The sequence below is a fragment of the Brachionichthys hirsutus genome, chromosome 9 (assembly GCF_040956055.1).
Source record: "Brachionichthys hirsutus isolate HB-005 chromosome 9, CSIRO-AGI_Bhir_v1, whole genome shotgun sequence".
Taxonomy (NCBI): Eukaryota; Metazoa; Chordata; class Actinopteri; order Lophiiformes; family Brachionichthyidae; genus Brachionichthys; species Brachionichthys hirsutus.
The window spans coordinates 4,849,935-4,870,997 of record NC_090905.1 but is presented as its reverse complement, the minus strand read 5'-3'; positions in this window follow the sequence as shown (position 1 = coordinate 4,870,997).

The following is a 21,063-nucleotide window of genomic DNA, read 5'->3' as shown; positions in this document are numbered from 1 at the left end:
TTCTGAGGGCTACAGTTCAGTTTGATTTATTTGTTGAAAAGTCACAGATTTATTCATGATTATTTTGCTGGTCTTAATGCAGATCAGCTGAGGCCCCTCGTGCTGAAACCAACCTTCAGGTGCAGCTTTTAATGTGCAGCAGACGTTTGGTTAACCTGCACGTTGTTGGCAAAAACAAAAACTAGAGGGCTTGTGTGTGAGTGGAACGAGGTGGAAGGTGGTTGGAGGGTCACTATATACTGTCTGAACGTATAGGAGCGACCCCACATGCCACATGCTAAGTCTTGCATTCCATCAGCGACTCTGTTGCCTTTTCTCATGCTTGGCTTCCCTTCCTATTTCTGCAAAGATGATTCTGGTAATGAAAGCCTCCTACACAGTGGCCTTCTGCACAAAAGAAAACACACCTCCACTCTGACCATGGCCTGTGGTGAGTGCAGTGCCAGCATGGTGTCAAAACGTAAGCCTGATGAAAGGACGACTAGCGCTGAAAGCTCATTCACTGATTTGTTACTGGTCATGAAAAATATTACATTTCCATTAAAGTTAGTCTCTCATTTTGTAATTCAAACAAAATAAATTAAGAGAATGGAACAAAATTTCTGAAGAGCAAAAGTCACCAATTCAGTCCTAGATTGTTGTGTGTGGAAGGTTTCTTGAATTAAAGTATGTGTTTGAGAGCTGCTTAGATGCAAATCCCACTCCCACATGGAGCTGAAATGCAACTTGTAACTATGGAAACAAAAAAAAGTAATTATCAAAAATTCCTAAATAGGTAAATGCAATTGCATTGGCTTCTCCTCCATCCATCACTCAACGGCGAACCACAAGACGCATATTTACGGTGAATATTGAATGGCTACCTTTGTAACTCGTACTTGTAGCGAATCTGCGAAACTTGATGTGCTACTTGCAATAAGAACACGAAGTAGCACAACAGCAATGATTGATTCTAAAAAGCTTCCAGTAATACTGCAACTACCCAAAAGCCTCTTCTGAGAAGTGACTGCCTTTTTCTGACTGCATGTGACTGTCACTCTCTGCCTCCACACTTATCTGCCGCTTTCTGCAAACGGGCAGTCTGTGTGTGGCTGTAACTGCCTTTACATACAAGAAAGAACAGAGAGAGAGAGAGAAAGAGAGGCAGGTAAACAGATGGAGGAGGGAGAGAGAGAGAGCTGCCACCACAAACTGAAACTCTGGGGCTCTGGGAAACACAGGAGTTCCACAGAGTCGGGGTTTCACACATCGCTGTGTGATCTAAGATAACACACACTCAGCTGTATCCTCCGTTCACACAGAAACGCGTAAACCCACAGACATAAGCGTAACGGAAAATATTCCAGGATGTCACACTGCATGAAATTGTTTCATGCTCTCTGTAAAAAGTTCACAGTATGAATGCACATCTGTGCACTGTTGGTTTGAAACCAATGAACAATAATGACAGTATTATTTTTGTGAAATAGAAACAGAAGGCTGTCTCGACTGCAAAAAAAAAAAAAGCACAATCCTGTTTCTGTCCAGATGGACTGAACTATGCTTCCCGGTCTAAGGTTCTCCCCATAGAGGATGGGATTAGAGATGGCCTCAGCTCAAGGCTGTATTGACCGGTCAGCGTGTAAACATCAGACCTCGCAGCTTCCTCCCCTGTAAGACGTCCAGGGTTGTCCGTAGGGTCAGCAGGGACCTTGTTGCCTTTTGTCTTATTTTTGTTTGTTCCCTGCGCCGTTGAAGGAGAAGAATGGCTTTTTGCTCGAAACGTTGCCTGATGGATATTTATGCAGCTGCGAGGCTTGTGAAGGGAACCTTTGATATCTTTTTTTCAGGCTCCACACACACATATACACAAACCATGACCGGGCCACCACAGACAAATGAGCCCACATGCTTTACACCCAAAAGCGTTCAGCTGTCTATCCCCCATCAGCATGGAGATGACCTCGGAGCTTGACCCCGGCGGGGGGGAAATGGCACAGGGGTCACGGTTAAAATAAACCCTGGAAACCGGGTGAACAGGATATTTACAGCCGCCTACACATATGGCATTCACTAATCAGAGGCCGTTGAGCTGGCAGAAAACGGAAGAAGGCATCATCCCTATAGAGGCTGTGAATACACAGTATTAGTACAAAACTACTGCTATATAAATGGATCAAGCTGCTTAGCAACAAAAGCAGCTCCAGCCGCCATTTATTTGAAGACAAATACATTTTAGAGACTATTGTAAAATGATTCCCGTCGCAATCAGACAACTGCGACACGCTGAGAATAAAGTGTTGAAACAGATCTGCCATTGATCACGCAACACCCACCGCGTGCTGTGAGAGGAAATGCTGCCCCCACTCACGTGGGATGTCTAAAACGTCTTTCTTACCTTAAAAGTTCACGTTTTCTGTTCTACTTTAATATTGTATCACATGTTTAATATTGTGTCCGGTTGCATCACCGATCCTTTTCACTTGGATTGCAGCTTCTACTCATATTTAATACTTTGGTTTCTGGCAACTGTCATTATCAAATATTTTTGTTGTGTCCACTTCTTTCGCTTTCTGCCTCTCTCTTTCTCTTTCTCCTTGGGTCTCTCTCTCTCACTTCTCTGAGAAGAAGGTCATGGCACCTTTTGGCAGTTGCTCCAGTAACCTTTAGCAGGTTGGGGGGGGGGGGGGGGGATTGGCTGATCTTCCATCACCTCGTCCTGGTTCCTTCACTCTTTTGGTATCTCTCACACAGCATCATGCATGATTACCCCCCCCCCCCCCCCGACTCACAGAGCTGCCTCATCCAACTTGGAGTTTTGCATGAAGACCTCAGTGACCCTTGAGCAGGCATCCCGTAAGACAACAATCTTAACATTAATGCCAAAAACAATCAATGATTGCAAAGGTTTTGCACAGTACAGCCGAATGCAGGTGACCAAGGATTAAATTGCTAGCTGGCCTTGACAATCCGACTCAAACAAAGTTCAAACCTGGTTTCGACTACTGTATAACAAGGCCCAGTTTTAAAATCTCTGAGCGTGCAGCTTGAATAGGCTTGCTTCTCTCTTAACTGCTTCCTAAACACACAATGTGACTCCTTATGCTAAGCGCTCAATGAAAAAAGGCAGGCGAGTGGTTTGGATGTCCTCCAACAGGTATTCAAGGAAGCCAGAGCTGGCGTGCCGTGAGGGCTGGAGGAACGGAGAGTCAGAATGAAAGAATGAGTACAAGGCTGATGAATGCACATTTTTGCATCTTCTTCCCTTCCACACTGCTCACCTCCTCAATGCCTCCCGACCCACTTATTCAGCTCCATTTAAATCCACTCTTGGCCCCTCATAAGTGAATATGGCACTGTGAATTATGGAATGACTTAACAGGGTGCTGAAACAGCTGAGGTCATGAGAACAGAGCGAGCACACAAAGCTATGTGTGCGGAATATAAGCGACTTGCCCTTTCTGCAGTCAGGAGCTGAGCTGAGCTGAGCATGATCTTGTCTGCGGTCCCTTCTGCGATACCAGTAAGGGCAGGGATCCTGATAATGAGCCCAGACTATGTGTCACAGTCGCTCACGCCTATAACAGACAGAGATAGATCCTCTTTAGGGCACCGAGGACCCAGATCCTCTTAAAATTCAAAGTGATATCTTTTTGGACGGCCGTCTCTTTGGGCTCTAATCTTTTTGCATTATTTCTTGCTGTTTTGCAGCGCTGGTAGCGAGGAAACACAAGTTGTTTGCGGGGGTTTGACAGCCTCCGCTGAGTACAGGTGAATTTCAAACATCTTCAATAAAAAAAAGAGAAACAAGCTCAACAAGATGGACAGAAGAAGCAGAGCAAACAAATTTTGATAGCAGTTTGTTGAACTCTAATTTGCTAACAAAGTGAAAAACAGATTACTCTTATGCGTAACGCGTAGCGTGATGTAATATTAATTAATATTAATACCAAACGACAGACTCCAGCTTGACAAAACCGGCTTTATCCTCTTTTGTTCCACAGCACCTTGAATTCAAAGTGTCACGTAGCACCGACATTTACATACCATTAATTCATGAGTGCAGACTGTGTGCAAATGGGGTGTGTGCATGTGTGTGCATGTTAACATGTGCACTTACTGTGTGTGTGTGCATGTTAATATGTGCACTGACTGTGTGTGTGTGTGTGTGTGTGTGGACGCTGTTAATGGTGGTTGTTTGACTTTGGGGGAAGCCCTGTGCCCATTGTTCATAACGTTCCATATATGGCAATGTAAACAGAGCACATCGGAACTCCTGCATGCAAAAATGAATGAACACAGGAAGACCCAGTCTGGCAGGAAGTGGCAGCTGCTGCCATGGAAACAAACTGTAACTCGAAGCAGTAAGGGAGAGAGACTCGCCTTTCTCACTGTCTTGACGTCATTTCTCGTACGCTCGAAGGCAGCAGCTGCAGAGGAGAGCAAACAGAGATACTGGGAACTTCGGAGCGGCTGAGAGACGAGATGAATATTTTGCAGCCGTTCTCTTTTAACGAAAACCATTGTTCTGGAAAATCCCCACATGCTCATCGCTATGAAGGGCAATGCTTTAAATGCAACATTTTCAGTAGCAGCGTATTATGAAATGTGTTACTGATGAATATGCAAATGCCGTCTGTGTGAATATCAGATTAACAATATGGTCACAGCACATCTTCGCAGCACGTGACAAGGGCGGGTTTATTTATTTCTGTGTTTTACGACCACTGGTTTGACAAATCTGTGCGTCTCAGTTTGCGCTGAATGCAGAATCCTGTGCATTGCCAGAATCACTTTACCAGAACAGAGAAACGCAATCAGATCATTTTGTGAAATTACCTTGCGTGACTTCCAAGGATTACAGAACAAAGCAATTATCACCACCAGCTGGAAGGGTGTTGAAGATGGTGTAAACTGGGAGTGGAGGAGGATTGTGGGTACGCATGCATTAGGGATGGATTAAGAGAAGTGCCAGAAACGAGCACGTCACACTGTCAATTTTTTTTTAGGTCATGGCCCAAATAGACTACATTATGGCCCGTGACGCCTTCAAGACCGAACAGACGCTCTTAACTGTTTCTTCAAGAAAACGATTTTTGAAGTTATTCAAAGCATAAAGATAAAGATGAATTCAAAAGATAGAAAATAGGGACTTCTTAAGGCAGGTAAAGTGTTAGTCAGAGATTCCAAGAATACTACTCCCTCGTTGCATCCTTCCTCCGCCTTTCTCCCCCCCCCCCCCCCCCCCTCCCCACCTAATTAAAAACTCTGCATCCATGCAGATTTATCCAGCGCCGCCGCTACAACGGCCCCTCATTCATTAGCTGCAGACGTAGCCTTGTAATTAGCTGCTGGTTCTTGAAGCTGATGCCGTACATTTGAATTGAGGTTTAAAGAAAGGGTGTCAGGCTTTTTTTTAGCCCTCCAGGCTAAATCCATATACAACAAACCTCTTTTAACTGGGATGGGGGGGGGGGGGGCAACGGAGTGTGTCTGTGTGAGGAGTCAGGGGTGCTTATAGGGAATAAGGCACGTGCAGGAGAATAGGGGGCTTGAGAGGAGCTGTGCGTGCATGCAGATAGGGGAGGGTTAGGATAAACCCTGAGCCGGACACCACCCACACTTAGTCTGTGATATTTGCATGATTGGCGGGGGAGGGGGGGGGCTTGCCACACACACACACACACACACACACACCAAATGTCCAAATGTTGGAAGATGTGGATTGTTATTCCATGTCTGTTAGTGGTTATGATTTATGATGGTGAGTGCCTCAGAAGAGTCGTGTCTGGGGTGTAAGCAGATGTGTTGTCAAAAGTGTTCTATTTCTGGAATCATTTTATTTAATCTGCCATCAAAAAGACATTCAGATGTTTGTTTAGGACATTAAATATCTACCACATACTTTAACAACCATTTAGCATCCCATAAAAAGCACTGTAGCAAGAAGGTCCTTCGATTCGGTTCCACCTGAGGCCTTTCTGTTGGGAGTTTACATGTTCTCTCCAGATTCTCCAGCTTCGTCCCGTCAACCGGGATAGGTTCCAGCATGAACCGTGACCCGGATTGGGATGACCAGCTGTAGCCGAAGCGATTTTTGTTCATCTCGTCTTCAAGAAGATGAATGAACAAAATAGATATCATCTAAATCGGTGTATCTGCGACTTTATCTCACGCAAAACACGATTATGTACGGCTCATTTCCTTCCAAAACATGTTGCTGGAGGAAGCGTCCTCGTTGCCTCGGTTACATTCAATTACAATGTTTGTTTGTTTTCACATCCAGGAAATATGACTTGTAATGTGATAAAAAAAAAAAAAAGATGTTGCAAAAATGTTAATAATTACAGTTTAAAAAATGTGGGGCGGTGATCAATAGGGGTTTTGCGTGTTTGTCTGTGTTGGTCATTTGGTATTTCCCTGTCTGTGTTAGTGTGAGTGTTTTCCATCTGTTTGTGTTTAAGTAATGTGAGGAGGAGCCTAGCGTTGGAGGGGGGGGGGGGTTGTGTTTTTTTAGATCATTGCTACGACTGTGACTGATAAGGTGGCTGGTGCCCCAGCATGTGGGGGCCCTGGGGACCAGCTCCGTATTGGCGTACTCTGTTGAGAAGCTTTCTGTTCCTCCTCATCGATCCCTACATGTCAGTTAGACAGATTCAAATAAATGTGCTCTGGATTTCAGCAGGCCAGTCCTATACAGAGCCCCCCCCCCCCCCCATGTAAACGACACACACACATCAGCCCCCTCCCTGTCGCAGCACCCGGAGCAATACCAAGGGACCATCTGCATTCGGATTGAACAAGAGCTTTTCCACTGCACAGATTGCTTCTTGAGATTGATTGTGAGCCGTCAGACAATGTGTCTGATTACGCAGATCTCATGAAGGTGAATTTCCTTTAAAGCTTAATTTCTTGTTTCTTAAAACACAAGATGGGAAGCCGGAGCACTCCATGACAAGTTTGTCCATGTTGGATAAAACTAAGCAATTTTCTGAATATCATTATGTGAAGTAAATTGTGCTGAAAATAATGGGTAAACTCAGATTGTATCACACACAGTCTTCTGTATTCCAGGTAATTTCGGGTGTTATGTTTTATTTGTTGGTATATTTGATAGAGGAAGAAGACATTGTCCCTCCTGTACAGCTATAGTCGCAATGTAGCTGCAGCTTTGCACAAAGTCTGGAGACTAAGGTAAAATAACCTGGGTTCGAAGGAAACAAAATATATCCCAACTTTTATTTATTTACCTTTTTTGACTTTTTTATTTGTATTTTTTAATTTGTACTAATACTAATAAAACTATTTCTTATTGTGACCAGTAAACAAAGAGTATTCTGGCTGTGCAGAAACTACTGCAAACCAGGAATTAGCAACCCCCCCCCCCAAAATAAAATAAAATAAATATATATAACCAGAGATTTATGTATTTAATCATTATTCAAAATTATTAAACAGTTAAAGAGCAAGCTATAATGAGCCAGTTAATGAGATTTGCAGCTGCACGTCAGACCGTTTCATTTCGTGACTGAAGCTAAGTTAACCATGCTGTCGGCTAAAAAGCAAATAAGGCAATTTGCTAGAAACGTTGAGCTTCAGCTTTAAAGCTAATTTGAACGTGAAGATAATTGTGTCTGAACAAGCACGGGCCCACAGACACCAGCAGACGTTTGGAAAGCCCAGTTGAGACTATAAAAATTGACTTTGTCCAAACAAGCCCACCATTAAAGAGACAGATTGGGGATGAAGCCTCTTGAAGATAATGACAGGGAGAAGAGGGTGACCCCTGCCTGCAGGTGATAAACCGATCACAACTCCATTCCTTCTTCTCACTTCATGATCTTCATCACCTCTTCTGCTCCATATTCACTCTTCTCCATCGCCCCTCTAAACCCAATTCTTTACGCCTCCATCCCCTGATCACACACCCATGGAAGAGGTTGCCTCACCCGCCCCACCACTCACCCACCGCCTTCTCTCTACCCTCCTTGCTGATGAGTGGGATTTACTGTGCACTCGTCCACAGTTCTCCACCTCTGGGTCGATGCAGGTCGAATTCAATTTGTAAGATATTATGTATCGATCTTAGTGCTCTGTGCCCCCCCGACTGTCTTCCCACCCCCTACCTCTGTGCGGCCCTGGCAGGTCCTTATTGACCCAAATGCATGATTCCTTGGATCCTCATCATCGTCATCACAGAAGCCAGTCTGAGCCAGTATTAGGGTTGGTGGCTTTCGGCCTGCAGTGTCGACCCGCCGCTGCATCTGCTGCTCAAAACCTTCTGCACCACACCTACCGGTAATATTGTGAAGTCGGCTTGGAGGCCCTGCAAGGGTTGAAAAATACAACCTGAAATCTGAGAATCTTCTTTTATGGAAATTTGTCAGCATTATATATATATTTAAATTTTTCTTGGCCTTTTGTAAATAAGAATTTTGGGGGTCTATGAATTTGGAAGTTGCTGGTTTGACTGGATAAATTGAGATCTGAACAGCTTTCATGGCTTTCCTATTCGATTAGAATCAAATATTCAGCAGCTCTGGACCGCTTTCCCATTAGACAGATTGTGGTATTGCACTGATGTCAAAACAACCACACATCAGCACAGCCGCACACAGAGCATATTTTTGGTGTGTTACAAATGACTGACACATAAACACAGGAGCAGAGGTCCTGCATGACTGCAACCGATAAGAGGAATAAGGTCACATGCTAACAGGGGAGAAATCGCCGTGCCAAGGTGAGCAATAGCTATGACATTTCACAAACTAGGCTAATTCCCCCGAAAGTTTAGAAAGGGCATCGTTGCACATTATTGCATCACGGTGGTGATTACGTTCAAAGCATATTAGAGTCGCTCGTTTTCCCTGCAGCTGTGCACGGTAATGTTCCTCGTCAAAGAGACATAAACCATCACAACAAGAACATGCATAAATTGCCACGCTTTTCATGCGGTGCATTCTAAAACAAAGCTTGGAAAGTGGATAGAAGTCACAGAATGCAACAAAGAAATAAAGTGATTTATTTCTTATCTCTGACAGACATGTCACAGAAATCCATTCCCTCAAGGGGGGGGGGGGGAGGGCACAGTGTTGCATTGCCATTGTAATATTGCTTTATTTAAGGATTTAGTGCACATGACTCTGGTAAACCGATTGAACAGGTGACGTAGTTCCATAGAACAGCTTTTTATGCTGCTATTCGACAGCGCAGAGGTGAGGATTCACATCATGAGGTTAAAACCATTCTCGAACTGTCGCTTTCTGGAGAAAACAGTCCCTTTTTGTTCTTTGAGTGCTGCCTAGTTAATCTTTTTGATAGTAATTATGACGACAGCTGCCACTTTCTACAGTATGCTTTAATCCTTTTTTTCATCCTTTGCACGAGTGGTGCACATTTCTGAGGCGGTTACCGAACAGAGGTAAAACAGTCAAGCTATGTGAGCACATCAACAATATAAGTGACAATATAACAATTCAAATTCAACAGGGTGCTATCAACAGATCAGTGAGAAATAATTACTGCACACATTACAGTAAACTCAGTGGTAAAATGGCATTGAGATAGAAAAAAAATAAAATTAGTAATATGACAATATAAAAATACTAGGCTAATAAAAGTCTAATATATAACATTTAATTGTGAATAGATCTATTATTAGATAAGCATTTTAACATTTCACATTAGCAGAATGGTAATAATATAACATGGTATATCATATGGAGCATAATGCAAAATTTAAAATGTTTGGCTTTGTCAGGTTTATTTATTTATTGGTTGGAAGCAGAAACATCCTGGAATCCTAATCTGTCAGATTTTGTTGCATAATAAAAAGAAGTGTTACTTTAGTAAATCATACTACATTTAACGGCAGCATGACATTCAAGATTATTCCCATTAGTGTAATGTTGTCATCCTTATTTATCTAAGGAATGTTTTATGGGCTGTAAAACAACTCTGTAAAATTGCTGGAGCTCCTTAAACCTCTGAGAATTGCTCAGTCTCAGATGTCTCCTAATACTTCAGTGAACAGCTTTGTAATATGCGATGGAGCATCTAGTTCCATAAATAAAAAAAAGAACTTATTTTGTGAAAACCCAAATCGGAATGAATCAGCAATCATGTTTGGATCATTTCAGAGCATTTCTACAATTACAAATCCATTAACAAATTTTGGAAATGTGTTGAAATAATATAGTAAAGGAGCTAATCTGAAAATGACATCCTATTTACTGGAGGGGAAAAAAAAAACCTTTCCATAGATAATAGGAGATCAGCACGGTCAGCAGGAATCTTTTCTATTGTTGGAAATGACTAAAGTGTCTCATTTAGTTCCGTTTTATCTTTTTTCTGCTCGCCAACTTGGCAAAACCCTTGAGCCATGTCACGATGTTTAAGCCCTGACTGAGCGATGACTGACTGTTGTTTCTCTTTCCGAGTCGTCTGTCTCAGAAGTGAGCTTCCTTCCTTCCTTCCTCCCCTTCAGATTTTGCTGGTGTCTGAGTTTTGGTGTCGTGGGCCAACAGACAGAGACGGGGGCCGGTGGTGAGCCTGGACTACATCAAACGCGCACCAGACACTGTGCAGCCGGAAGACAGCGAGGAACCGTGAAGCTCTGCTCAACTCGGTCCCTGTCTATCATCAAAAAAAAAAAAAAAACTGGCCTCATAGATGGGGGCGTCAGGCAGGTGGGGAGGGATGTGAGCCAACATTTAGTCTTCATTTTGTAAAAGTGTTGTTTTGCTCGGTCTTGTTGGAGCGACAACAAGAATATCAGCGTTTGGGTCGAGTTGCAGCTGCAGCTTCATTCCTCTACTGTCCTTTCTCTTTGTAGAGGCCAATTACAAAACGCCGTGCATGCCTGTTATTATGTGGGAAAAGTCTGTAGACAGATTTAACACCTGACTTGTTTATAAGAAAGCCTGAACATGAAACCAGGTACTCTCTGTGGTTTCCCCTGCAGCTTCGTGACATTTAGTCTTCTGACTTAATGACTTGTGAATAAAGAAATAGCCAAGGCATTGTGGGCCATCATTGCTGTGCGTAGTTACTGATTTCTACGTTCAGAACAGACATGGGGAAAAAAAATTACAAAACATCTTGTCCAAACATTTAAAGCTACTTCAAATGTAACAGAAATCTTGACGTACTTTGCTTGTTGGAAGCTGCAATTCATTTGCAAGCACGTCAAACTGAAATCCGAACGTGTCATGACTTGAACGAGACCAGACAAGTCTTAAACCAAAGCATGCTAGCCTAAGCCGATCCACGAGCAGAGGAACCCAACCAGGACTGGACCGCCCCTCAAACGTACAGATCGTCTCAGCCAATCTGGAGGTATTGATCTCTCTGGTTGATCTAAGACTCTGTCCATCTGCCTTATCCAGACCTTAATGCCGCAGAGTACACAGGATAGAGAGGAGGGGAGGGTGAAAAAGGATAGCAGGCCGATGATAAAGACATGACAAGGGCGACAGGATCGTACATCAGGCACGAGAATATGGGCCCTGCAGAGTCTGGCCGGTCTTCTCTGAACAGCTGGTGCTGATAACTAATTGCAATTGCTGTCGATTTTGTTAAACATGAAACCCGGAAACCTGATAGCATGAATTAATAAGTGAACAACTCGGTCTACAATGGGGCCCCCTGTTCCATTGGGGTTTCTTTACACAGACACAATAGACATTTTGAAGGGGCCCACAGGGGTGTTCATTCCCTCAAGTAGTACCTAGAAACCCCACACATGAATGAGAACCACTTGATTAAATAATGACGCTCGGAGCGGTGTCCCTGCTCATGTTACCATCAGAGTAATACGCAGCGTGGGATCCGTGGAATAGCGCTTGGGAGGGAATTGGTTGAGGTTTCTCTGTTTCTTTTTTTTAACTTGCTATAAGTGTATTTCCGAAATGTCAAACATTCCCTAACACGAACACTCACGGTTCATTCTCACATCGTGGCAACAGCACATCATTGGTGTCTGTTTTGCAATTGACAGCTTCAATAGATGAAACCGGTGGGGAGAGGCGAAAAGCATGAAACCGAAGCATTGTGGCTGCTGAGTGAGTCTGTCAGAAGGCTGATGTATGGCAGGACAGATGTAGCGAGGGAGCGCTTGGGGGCAGGGGTGGAGGTGGTTGCAGGCGGGTTACCGAGAAGAGGAGAAACAACAGAGAGCAGGAAAGAAGAGGAGCAGGCATGCGAGCTATGTGATGATTATCAGAAAACACAGGCCCGTCTGTTCTCCACCCTGCCCAGGCTGGGAGGCACATGGCTGGGTTGCCGAGCAGGTGTGCAGGGCGGGGAAACGCAAGAAACGAGGGAGGAGGGGCAGCAAGAGACAGCCAGGAAGACTGAAGTGAGAAGAAAAGACAAAGTGGAGAAAAAGAGGGTTGATATATATATAAATATAAATAGTGAATGGCAGGGATGAGATGACATTGTGGCTGCAAGTGGTCGAATGTGAGATGTAAACAGAGGTCAGAGTAGGCGGATGAGAGGGACACGAAGGCTTGCTGGAAGCTATGCTGGCCATTAGCGTCTCCACTGGTATGCCTTCCAGCATTTGTCTGCATGGTTAGATGTCAACAGCAGAGTATCAGAGGAATCAGAGGGATCAATGGAGCGGTGGGATGAACGGTGAGTGGAACTGGATCACTGTGACCCTGAGTCGACCCTTTGTCGCCACAACACGCATGCTATTTCACCTGTGCGAGACTCACACTTGAGCCTATCATGCTCCATCACAAATACACACAGACTGACCTCTGTTCTCATTGCATTGTTTCTGTTGTATGTTTATTTGCCTTCTTTTGTGTGCTTTATTCAGCCGTGACATCTCACACTAATGTAAATACAGCTGGAAAAAGAAGCGACTGCACACTCAAAGCCGCAGATGTCAGGGCAGTCAGGGGAAGTTGCTGCTTGTACTCCTATTGAGCAGAATTTTACAGGTTTGTGGCAGAAATTAGAGCTTTTATACTTTTGGATCACCTGCAGTTGTACCTCCAAAATGAGCTCTATTATGAAAAGGAACATTTCTGGAATCATGACAGCACATCTGCTGTGCTAAAATATGCCGACTTTCTGAAGTTGTTTTGAAGCTGAAAGGGCAAATAATTGACTCGGGACTCCAAAGTGCAGCATATTTACCCACACAGGTCTGTGAACCTGCACAGATCAATCATTGCGATGTCACTTCTGGTAAAGAGCACCGTCTGTGGGAGCCTACGGACGCTTCCCGCGAAAGGAAGTAGTAGGTTTCAGAGGCGTCACTTTAGCCTCACGTGTTGAGCGATGGCCAAAAGCTGCTTTAATTTCAACCCTACGGACTAGAAATTACGCTCTCATGCAGCTCATGACTGAGATGCATGGATTTTTATTGCACTGTCGAGGCCCTCCAAGGCTCACATGCCAAGAATGAAACATTAAGAGTCAAGCCCTTCCCCTGATAGCCCCTGTTCATCTGGCCCTCCCCTTGCACACATGCATGCTTACAGGCGGTATCTTGTCCTCTGAATGGCTTCCTCTGCCGCATGTGCATGCAGCTCAATCTGCACATTTATCAGTCTCACAATATAATGAGTACCTTGTGCTGGAATGAATGGATACACCAATAACGGGTGAAATGGTCTGAGGCCAGCATGGCCTTAGCCCGTAATGCTCTGATTGTTTTCTGTTGCATTTGTACAATCATAATAAAGATCAATATCCAGGGACAATAGATGTCCAGCAGCATCAGATGAAAACAACAAACTCTGATTTAATTGCTGCAGCGCTGCCATTAATCTAGACGGGTATGCTTGTGTGTTTCTTTTGCACTGTCTGCACACGCTCTTATTTTACTTGAAAACGCTGGTACCTTCCTTTCTCCCACTCAAACACATTATGCACGTTGTTTTCCGGTCAAGGAGGACCTTGATCAATTGCTGCGAGGCAAGCTGAGAGAGGCGCAATTAAGATTCCATCGTGATAAAGGTAAAGGCAAATTATTTACATTAACAAGAAGGCTCAGCTCACCTAAACATTCACAACTGAAAAAAAAGAAGAACAAAAAGCCCCCACCCTGGAAGCTGGAGGAGCCATCTTCCGTAAAATGTTTGTGCTTTTAATTAATGAGCCAGGAAAATGTTTATGTATGCATGTGTGTGTGTGTGTGTGTGTGTGTGTGTGCGTGTGTGTGTGGTGGGTGTCTTACGATGGGGCAGGAGTCATTCCTCTTTACCTCTGGGGGAGGTAAAGAGGAATGATGTGGTGGGTGGCAAAAGAAGGGCCCCTCACTGGCTCATTAAAATGGCCAGTGAGGCACAGGCTACAGATGAGGCATTTCCTAATTTGATGCAGATTCATCAAAAATGATGAATTTAACAAAAACAAAATTGTATTATCTTTAAAAAGCTGAAAGGTAATCAATCAAGTGAAAAGGTTCTGAAATGTTTATCACAAACATTCTGATGTTCCTTTCAGTTTGCTGTTTATTGAAATCATATTTAAACCAGGTGTGATTTAAACTTTTAAATGTTAGAGCATTCACCCCTATAATGAACTATTACTCAGAGGATTTCAAAAAGCCTTCATTTTTTGGCCCTATATGAGAATCACCCCCCCCCCCCTTTTCAAACTTTGGTTTTACATAAGTAGTGTGCATTTTGTGTTAATTTGCCACATATAGGTTGTGATCCACATAGCTCCACCCTCCTGCTCTCCTCTCACTACACTGCCTGCCACACCTGTCATCAGCTCATCCACATCACCTGTGCTGCTCTGGACACCTGCTGCTCATCTCCTCATCAGCCCCACTGCATTTATATTCTGCTCAGCCCTCTGCCAGATTCTCAGTAGCCTTCTTCCTACTCACTTGGATTTTGCTTTACATGTGCATACCCTGCTCGTATTTCTGGATTTTGCCTGTTTGCTTGCACCTGTTTGGATTTGTCTGCTGGAAACATTAAGGTTACGTTTCTGGATTGCCTTCTCCTGTCGTGCTTTCGGGTCATCCCTGTCTGTGCCCTGACAAAAACAGTCACAGTTCCAAAATCATCTGAATATGAAAGACTGATTTTTGAAAATCTTCTGAGGTTGATCCCCCCACCCCACCCCCCCTTGCAGCATTTTGACATACCGTATTTATAAACAGCATAACATCAAATTATTAGCATTCCAGTTAGTTTTGTTAAATTGTGTGCATCGCTCTTAGGTTTTCTAGTCTTGTTCTGTCTTTCACATTCAATGTATTTTTTGCAGCTCACAGACGCCATCTCTTTTTCTTTCTTTCTTTAAAAAAACAAACCCTAAAAGGATCCAGGTTTGTTTGATGTCATTTCACAGCCCAGTGAAATGTCTCAGAACAGCCATTCCCTCTATCCCTGTTTACCCAATGTTAAACTACAGCAGTTACTTGCTAATGCGCAATAACATGCATGCATCCAACATTTCACAAGAGAATTAAGACAGAGCGAATAATGTACAGTACACACAGAAAAACAAAACCTACATGGGTATTTTCATACCATGTACTCATTCCTACACATTCAGACATATTAATACTTGAGAACATCAGTGATGATTGGCTGCTTGACAGAATGAAGCCACATGATTCCTTACAGGAAGAGATGCCATTAGCCTGAATAAATCAGACAACAAGCCTCAAAGTTTAAAATCCTGCGCATGCATGTGTGAATGTGTGCCCATGTATGCATGTGTGTGCGCAAGCATTTATGTATTTCCTCGAAAAGCATTTGCATATTTGCACAGCTGTATATATTTATGCCACAAGCTCAACATAAACGTTTACATTTGTATGTTTGACAGAGCGAGCGAGTGAGTGTGTGTGTGGGGGGGGTACGTTTTGACCAAGTTCCCCATTTTTCAGAAATAATCACTTGTTCCCGTTACGGCTACAGAGCTGTGCCGAGCTGCTGAGAAAGGAAAGCCTAAAAACTAAATCTCAGAATACTGCAAAATGAAACCGGCTGGTTTTCATTCTCTTGCTTTTCCCCTCCTTCTCCTCTCTCTCTCTCTTGCTCCTGGTGCATTTGACCCTTCTCCTTGTGTCTGCTAACGAGGGGTGTGGCTGTCATTGGAGGCATTGAGGCTAAATTACCATATTAATTAGCTCATCCTTTGACCGACAAACACAGAACTGAAATGTCACCACACTCACATTGGCCACAGGAAACACAATTAGAGGAAGTGCCCCCCCCCCCCCCGGGTGGCTCCTTCTCCAACTGCCTGGGCCCTACGAGCTTTGGTTCTTGTTTGCATTGCAGAGTTTCAAGTTTAGATCAATGTAAGACGAAGCTGAAGTAGTCATGTCCAGCATGACGTAATAGCCTTCTCTCACGAGAGCCAGGAACTGCACGCAGAGCGTTTCACTTCCTCATACTAACGATATCACGTCGAGTATAACCGTAAGCATTTCAGTTTTACAGACAAAGCGTGCTGCCAGTGTCGATGGCATTGTGTATCTATTGCAACCTCTTCCTGAACGTCCTCTTTTCTGCTATACCCTGCATACAAACCTTACATGCACCATCCCAGAATATGGCGGAGGTAATAATTCCAACCAGCCCCATTATTGGTATAGAAAGCACAATAGTTCTGGTACAGATACGATGCCTGAATGTGATCTTAAGATCCGAGTTTGAATAATTCCTTAATGTGCCGATGTCCAGATTTCTCCCCCTTTTTCTGTCCCAGAGGAGCTGCAGATTATTCAGTTGTACCAATGACGATGTCTTTTATTCATCAGCCTATGATCACATGTGCAGACAAGTCATATAATGGGATGTGTTTGCGTGCTCTCTTTGGGCCTTTGCTTGAGCCCACACAATGTAAGTAACGTTAATTGGGTCAATCCCACTGTGCTGAACAGTGAGAGTCAAGCAGCGACAGGTTTGTGAGAAACAAAGAGACGGCGGAGGCACAGAGGCCCGTGTGAATCAGAGGCAGCATCACATGCAGCATTCAAAGCGTCAGTCAGAAGCGTATAGTGTGTGTGTGTGTGCAGCGTATATACGGCACGCTGCCTATGTGGGTGGGCCGAGCGGCGAGGTAATCAGATGTGTTATTCGTATGGGGCTGAGCGCGAGGCTGAATATGTGGGGAATCCATCTTCGACCTTGTCCTTCACGTTTCATACTGCTGCACTTGCTGACATCTCACGTGTGATCTGAGTCAGCTGCATTTGAAGGACAATTCAAGCAGACAGAAACGGAATGACTTATCAGAAAAATATAAATATTAAATCGTTTATAGCGCAAAAAAAGAAAACAATTGGTTACTTTGCTTTCTGATTCATATTACCGTACATCTTTTAATATTTTTTAATAGCTCTGCAATCAAATGAAGATATAACCATCCATGCTACTGGATTAGATTTTATTTTCCCATACAGTTAATAGTGACACTGCAGTGCTCTTAAGCAGGAAGCAGTGACTCTCACTTTGATTTTGTTTGCAGTAGTGGTGTTCCTCTCCATCCCTAATAGAAGATGCTATAAGGAGTTTTGCTCCCATGAGAAGAATGTGACAGATCCCACATTGTTCTTTGTTGTTTGTCTCCTTGAGCAGAAAGACAGGAAAACAAAACAAAACTTGGAATTACAAAGATCACATTTTCATCCTCTTTGATCCGATGTGTTAAGATGCGGTTTTGGTGAGTTGGTGTGTGCATGTGGGGTTTAATTTTTTCCTGAGTGTGTTGTGGCAAAGAGTGTGTGTGTGGGGAGAACAAAAAATGTATGCAAAAGGGAGAATGGGAACTGCATGGAGGAGGGGGGGATGCAATGATGTGAAACTGTCCTTGAGGGTTTCAGATGCATAAAGGGAGGAGTGGGCTGTTTATTTACTGCAAAAAAAGGAAGCTTTTTCGCTTTTGGGCTTTCCAGTGGAACTTGTCCCTACCACTCCCTCAGCTGCTACACCTTCCCCCAGCTAAACGCCCAGTTAAGCTTCATCCATGCAGGCAGCACAGCAGAGAGAGAAACGCTCCTTCACGTAGCCTTTAGCTGTGTTCCTTCCCCCCCTGTCTGGAGAGAAAGATCAGGAAAACCATGCAGCGCCTCTACCTCTGCAGCAAGGAAAACAAGCAGACCCCTTATGCCAAATAAGTGCTTATTAAATCCAGACAGCCTTGCAATTGTGCCGTGCAGCCAGTCAAAATAAGAAATTGTTTGTTGTCGGTTTATTCAGCCAGCCTCCCTCTTATTCCACATGCTTTCTTAACCTCCTCCAAATGAGCCCAGATTTTCTGTTTTCTCTGTTTCACCCCCCCCCCCCCCCCACCCCACCCCCATCCTCATCATCTTTCTATTTGTGAGAAATGATGTGTGGCTGAGAAAAAAAAAAAACACGGGACATGACAGCCAAGCAGTAGAAACATGTAGATGTGACAGTATAAGAGGGGCCACTGGAGGGCAGAAAGAAGGAGGCAGTATTAGGGAGAGAAAGTGACAGGCACAAACAGAAAATCTGATAGAACTGAGACCCAAACAAATACTGCGCAGGAGGGAAAGAGAGAGAACGCCTGAGGGATGAAATATTTGAAATAGTGAAGGAGATTGTTAGCGTGTTGAGTGGGATGGGGTACACTGTGAACAGCAGACTGTGGGGGCGCGTGTTGTCGAGGTGACCCGGGTCCCCGGTGCCCTCCTGCTTCACGGGTCTCACGGCCTGCCAGTGAAGGCAGCACAGCCATTTAGACAGCTGCGCTCAGGAGGCTGCAGGGGTGAAAGGAGAGGGGAGGGAAAAGCGAACAGAGGAAAGTATGTTTGTTTTCCTATTTTGCTGCACATCCCCATCCATGTCCTCGTTTTTCGCCAGGCTCACTGCAGATTTATTTATCTCACATTTCTTTTGGTCTTTTGTTGTTTATCTGTAAAAGTACCACAAAGGAAACAAGTCTTACTTCAGTTTTTTTAATAGCTTTGCTAATATTTTTACATTTTCTTGTTCTGCCTTTAGCATATAATTTTTTTTCGATTGTACAGCAAGTCAAACCATGTCTTGCAGAAATGTCCCCTTTCTATGGCTGTGCCCCATATTAACCTCCCACTCCCTCCGGGCTACATGTCTGAGAAGTAAATGTGTGTGTGTGTGCGTGTGTGTGTGTGTGTGTGGTCCGGTATTTTAGAGGGGGAAAATGCAAACTATGAAAGTATTACATTGAGCAATAGATATTCAGAGCCGCCATAATGCCGTTTCCACTCACTTGACATCGATCACAGGATTGTTCAAATGATTTTTATCAGCCCTCAGAAGTCCTCGCCAAAGGCTGATGGAATGGATTTATATGAACTCCCACAAACAAAAGCCCAGTGCTGGCTTAAAGGAAAACAACACTTTGTCATCCAGGGTGCCCCTATGTGTTAGTACCTTTTTGTGTTCACATCCTCTACATCAGAGGGCTCACACAGATCAATATTTTTGCTTTGAAGGGACAAGTGCTGTCCCTGAGGTGCCCCCCCCCCTCACCTCTCTATCACCGGCTCCACCTTCTATCCAGCCTCACCAGCCCTTCCTGCCATCATGGCCTTTTTTTTATGAGCCTCTTCCCTGAAAGGACAGGTTAATAGAGGACCTGGCCCGACTCAGGCCCGCCTGGTTCTCATTCGCTCCCTAATAAGACATTTCATCTTCTGCCTTATACTGCCTGCTCGCCAGCCGCAAAAAATCTCTCCCCCAAAGCGCTGACTGCCAGTGTGTGTGTGTGTGTGTGTGTGTGTGTGTACACTCTGGTTACACCTGTATGGTGGCCTTGAGGTACAAAACACAATCACGTAGGAAACACATTAATATCCCATTCATTGTATCTACATTCACTGCACACATTTTGCTTGTCATTACTAACTAATAGCATCAGATGTTCTGCTGCAATCAAGATGCTGTTCTCTTTTTCTGCTGGTGGATACACATGCCCCCCCCCCCCCCCCCCCCGTGCACTCCTTGCCTATTGAACACTGAAATAATATCCTGCCTCTGCCCACACCAAGTCAATACCCAAAAGCCATTCGGTAGTGTAATGTTGGAAAAACATTCAACCGGGAGACGACCAATCATTTTTCCTCTTCAGGAAACACAATTTATTTCTGCCCTGCCACAGCTACACAAAAGCTACGCAGGAAAAAGCTCATTGCAGCAATAACCAGCCTCCACATTCTGTAGGATGCCATTTAAACAAGCTATCAAGACACGGAATAGAAAAACAAGGTAATTTAAAGGCAACGCTCCTTAAATTAATTACTCCGTCATGCACTGTGATATTGTGATACCGGGAGGAAGTAAGTGATATTTGCTAAATATAGGTTATACTACTTCTATATTGCAACTGAATATATAACTCATGAGACTGTGTAAGCTGCAATTCAGCGTGGAAGTGACCTCTATTGGATGTGACGGAGCTTGACCTCAGTTCTATTTGGCATCCATTTAGAGAGAAGTGTGGAAAAACTGGCTTTTTTTACGTGTTCTTTTGTTTTCTGACGTTGTTTTACTTAAATATTTTGCGCGTTTTCCGAAATGCTGCGTTTTGAACTTCAGTGCTGCCGTACTGCAACCCAATTGAAGACAGAGGGACCAAACCAATGAAAATAAAACCAAGGTTACTCTGTAAATCTGGTCCCAAGGACACAATAACAACCTTCAGTAGAAATACTGAAACACAAGGACTGTGATCTTTTTACTGGGTCACAAACGAAAGACAGAAGCTGGAGGAATGAGGGGGAGCCGGGCCTGGACCATATGCCTGGGGTTTTAGGTGTTTTAAATCAAGTTGACTAGCCAAGCTTTAAAGGCAAGCCAACTCCCTCCTGTCCAGAGGAAACCCAGTGAGACTTGGTGTCCGGTAAACAATGTCCGCCTCCTTCTCTGGAGTCCATGGAGGGACAGGAAACGGCATGTCCTTGGGGTTTCAACTTTGACCCTCCCTCCTTGATGAAATATGGGCCCTGCCCTGTGGTGTGGATTTGTTTGAACTGGTGTCCCTAATGGGCAAGGGTGTGTGCATGTTTTTCCATTGTGTCTTTGCATTTGTGCTTCGTTTGGTGAGTCCCTATTCATGAGACATTGTGATGGTGAGCGGAGGGAA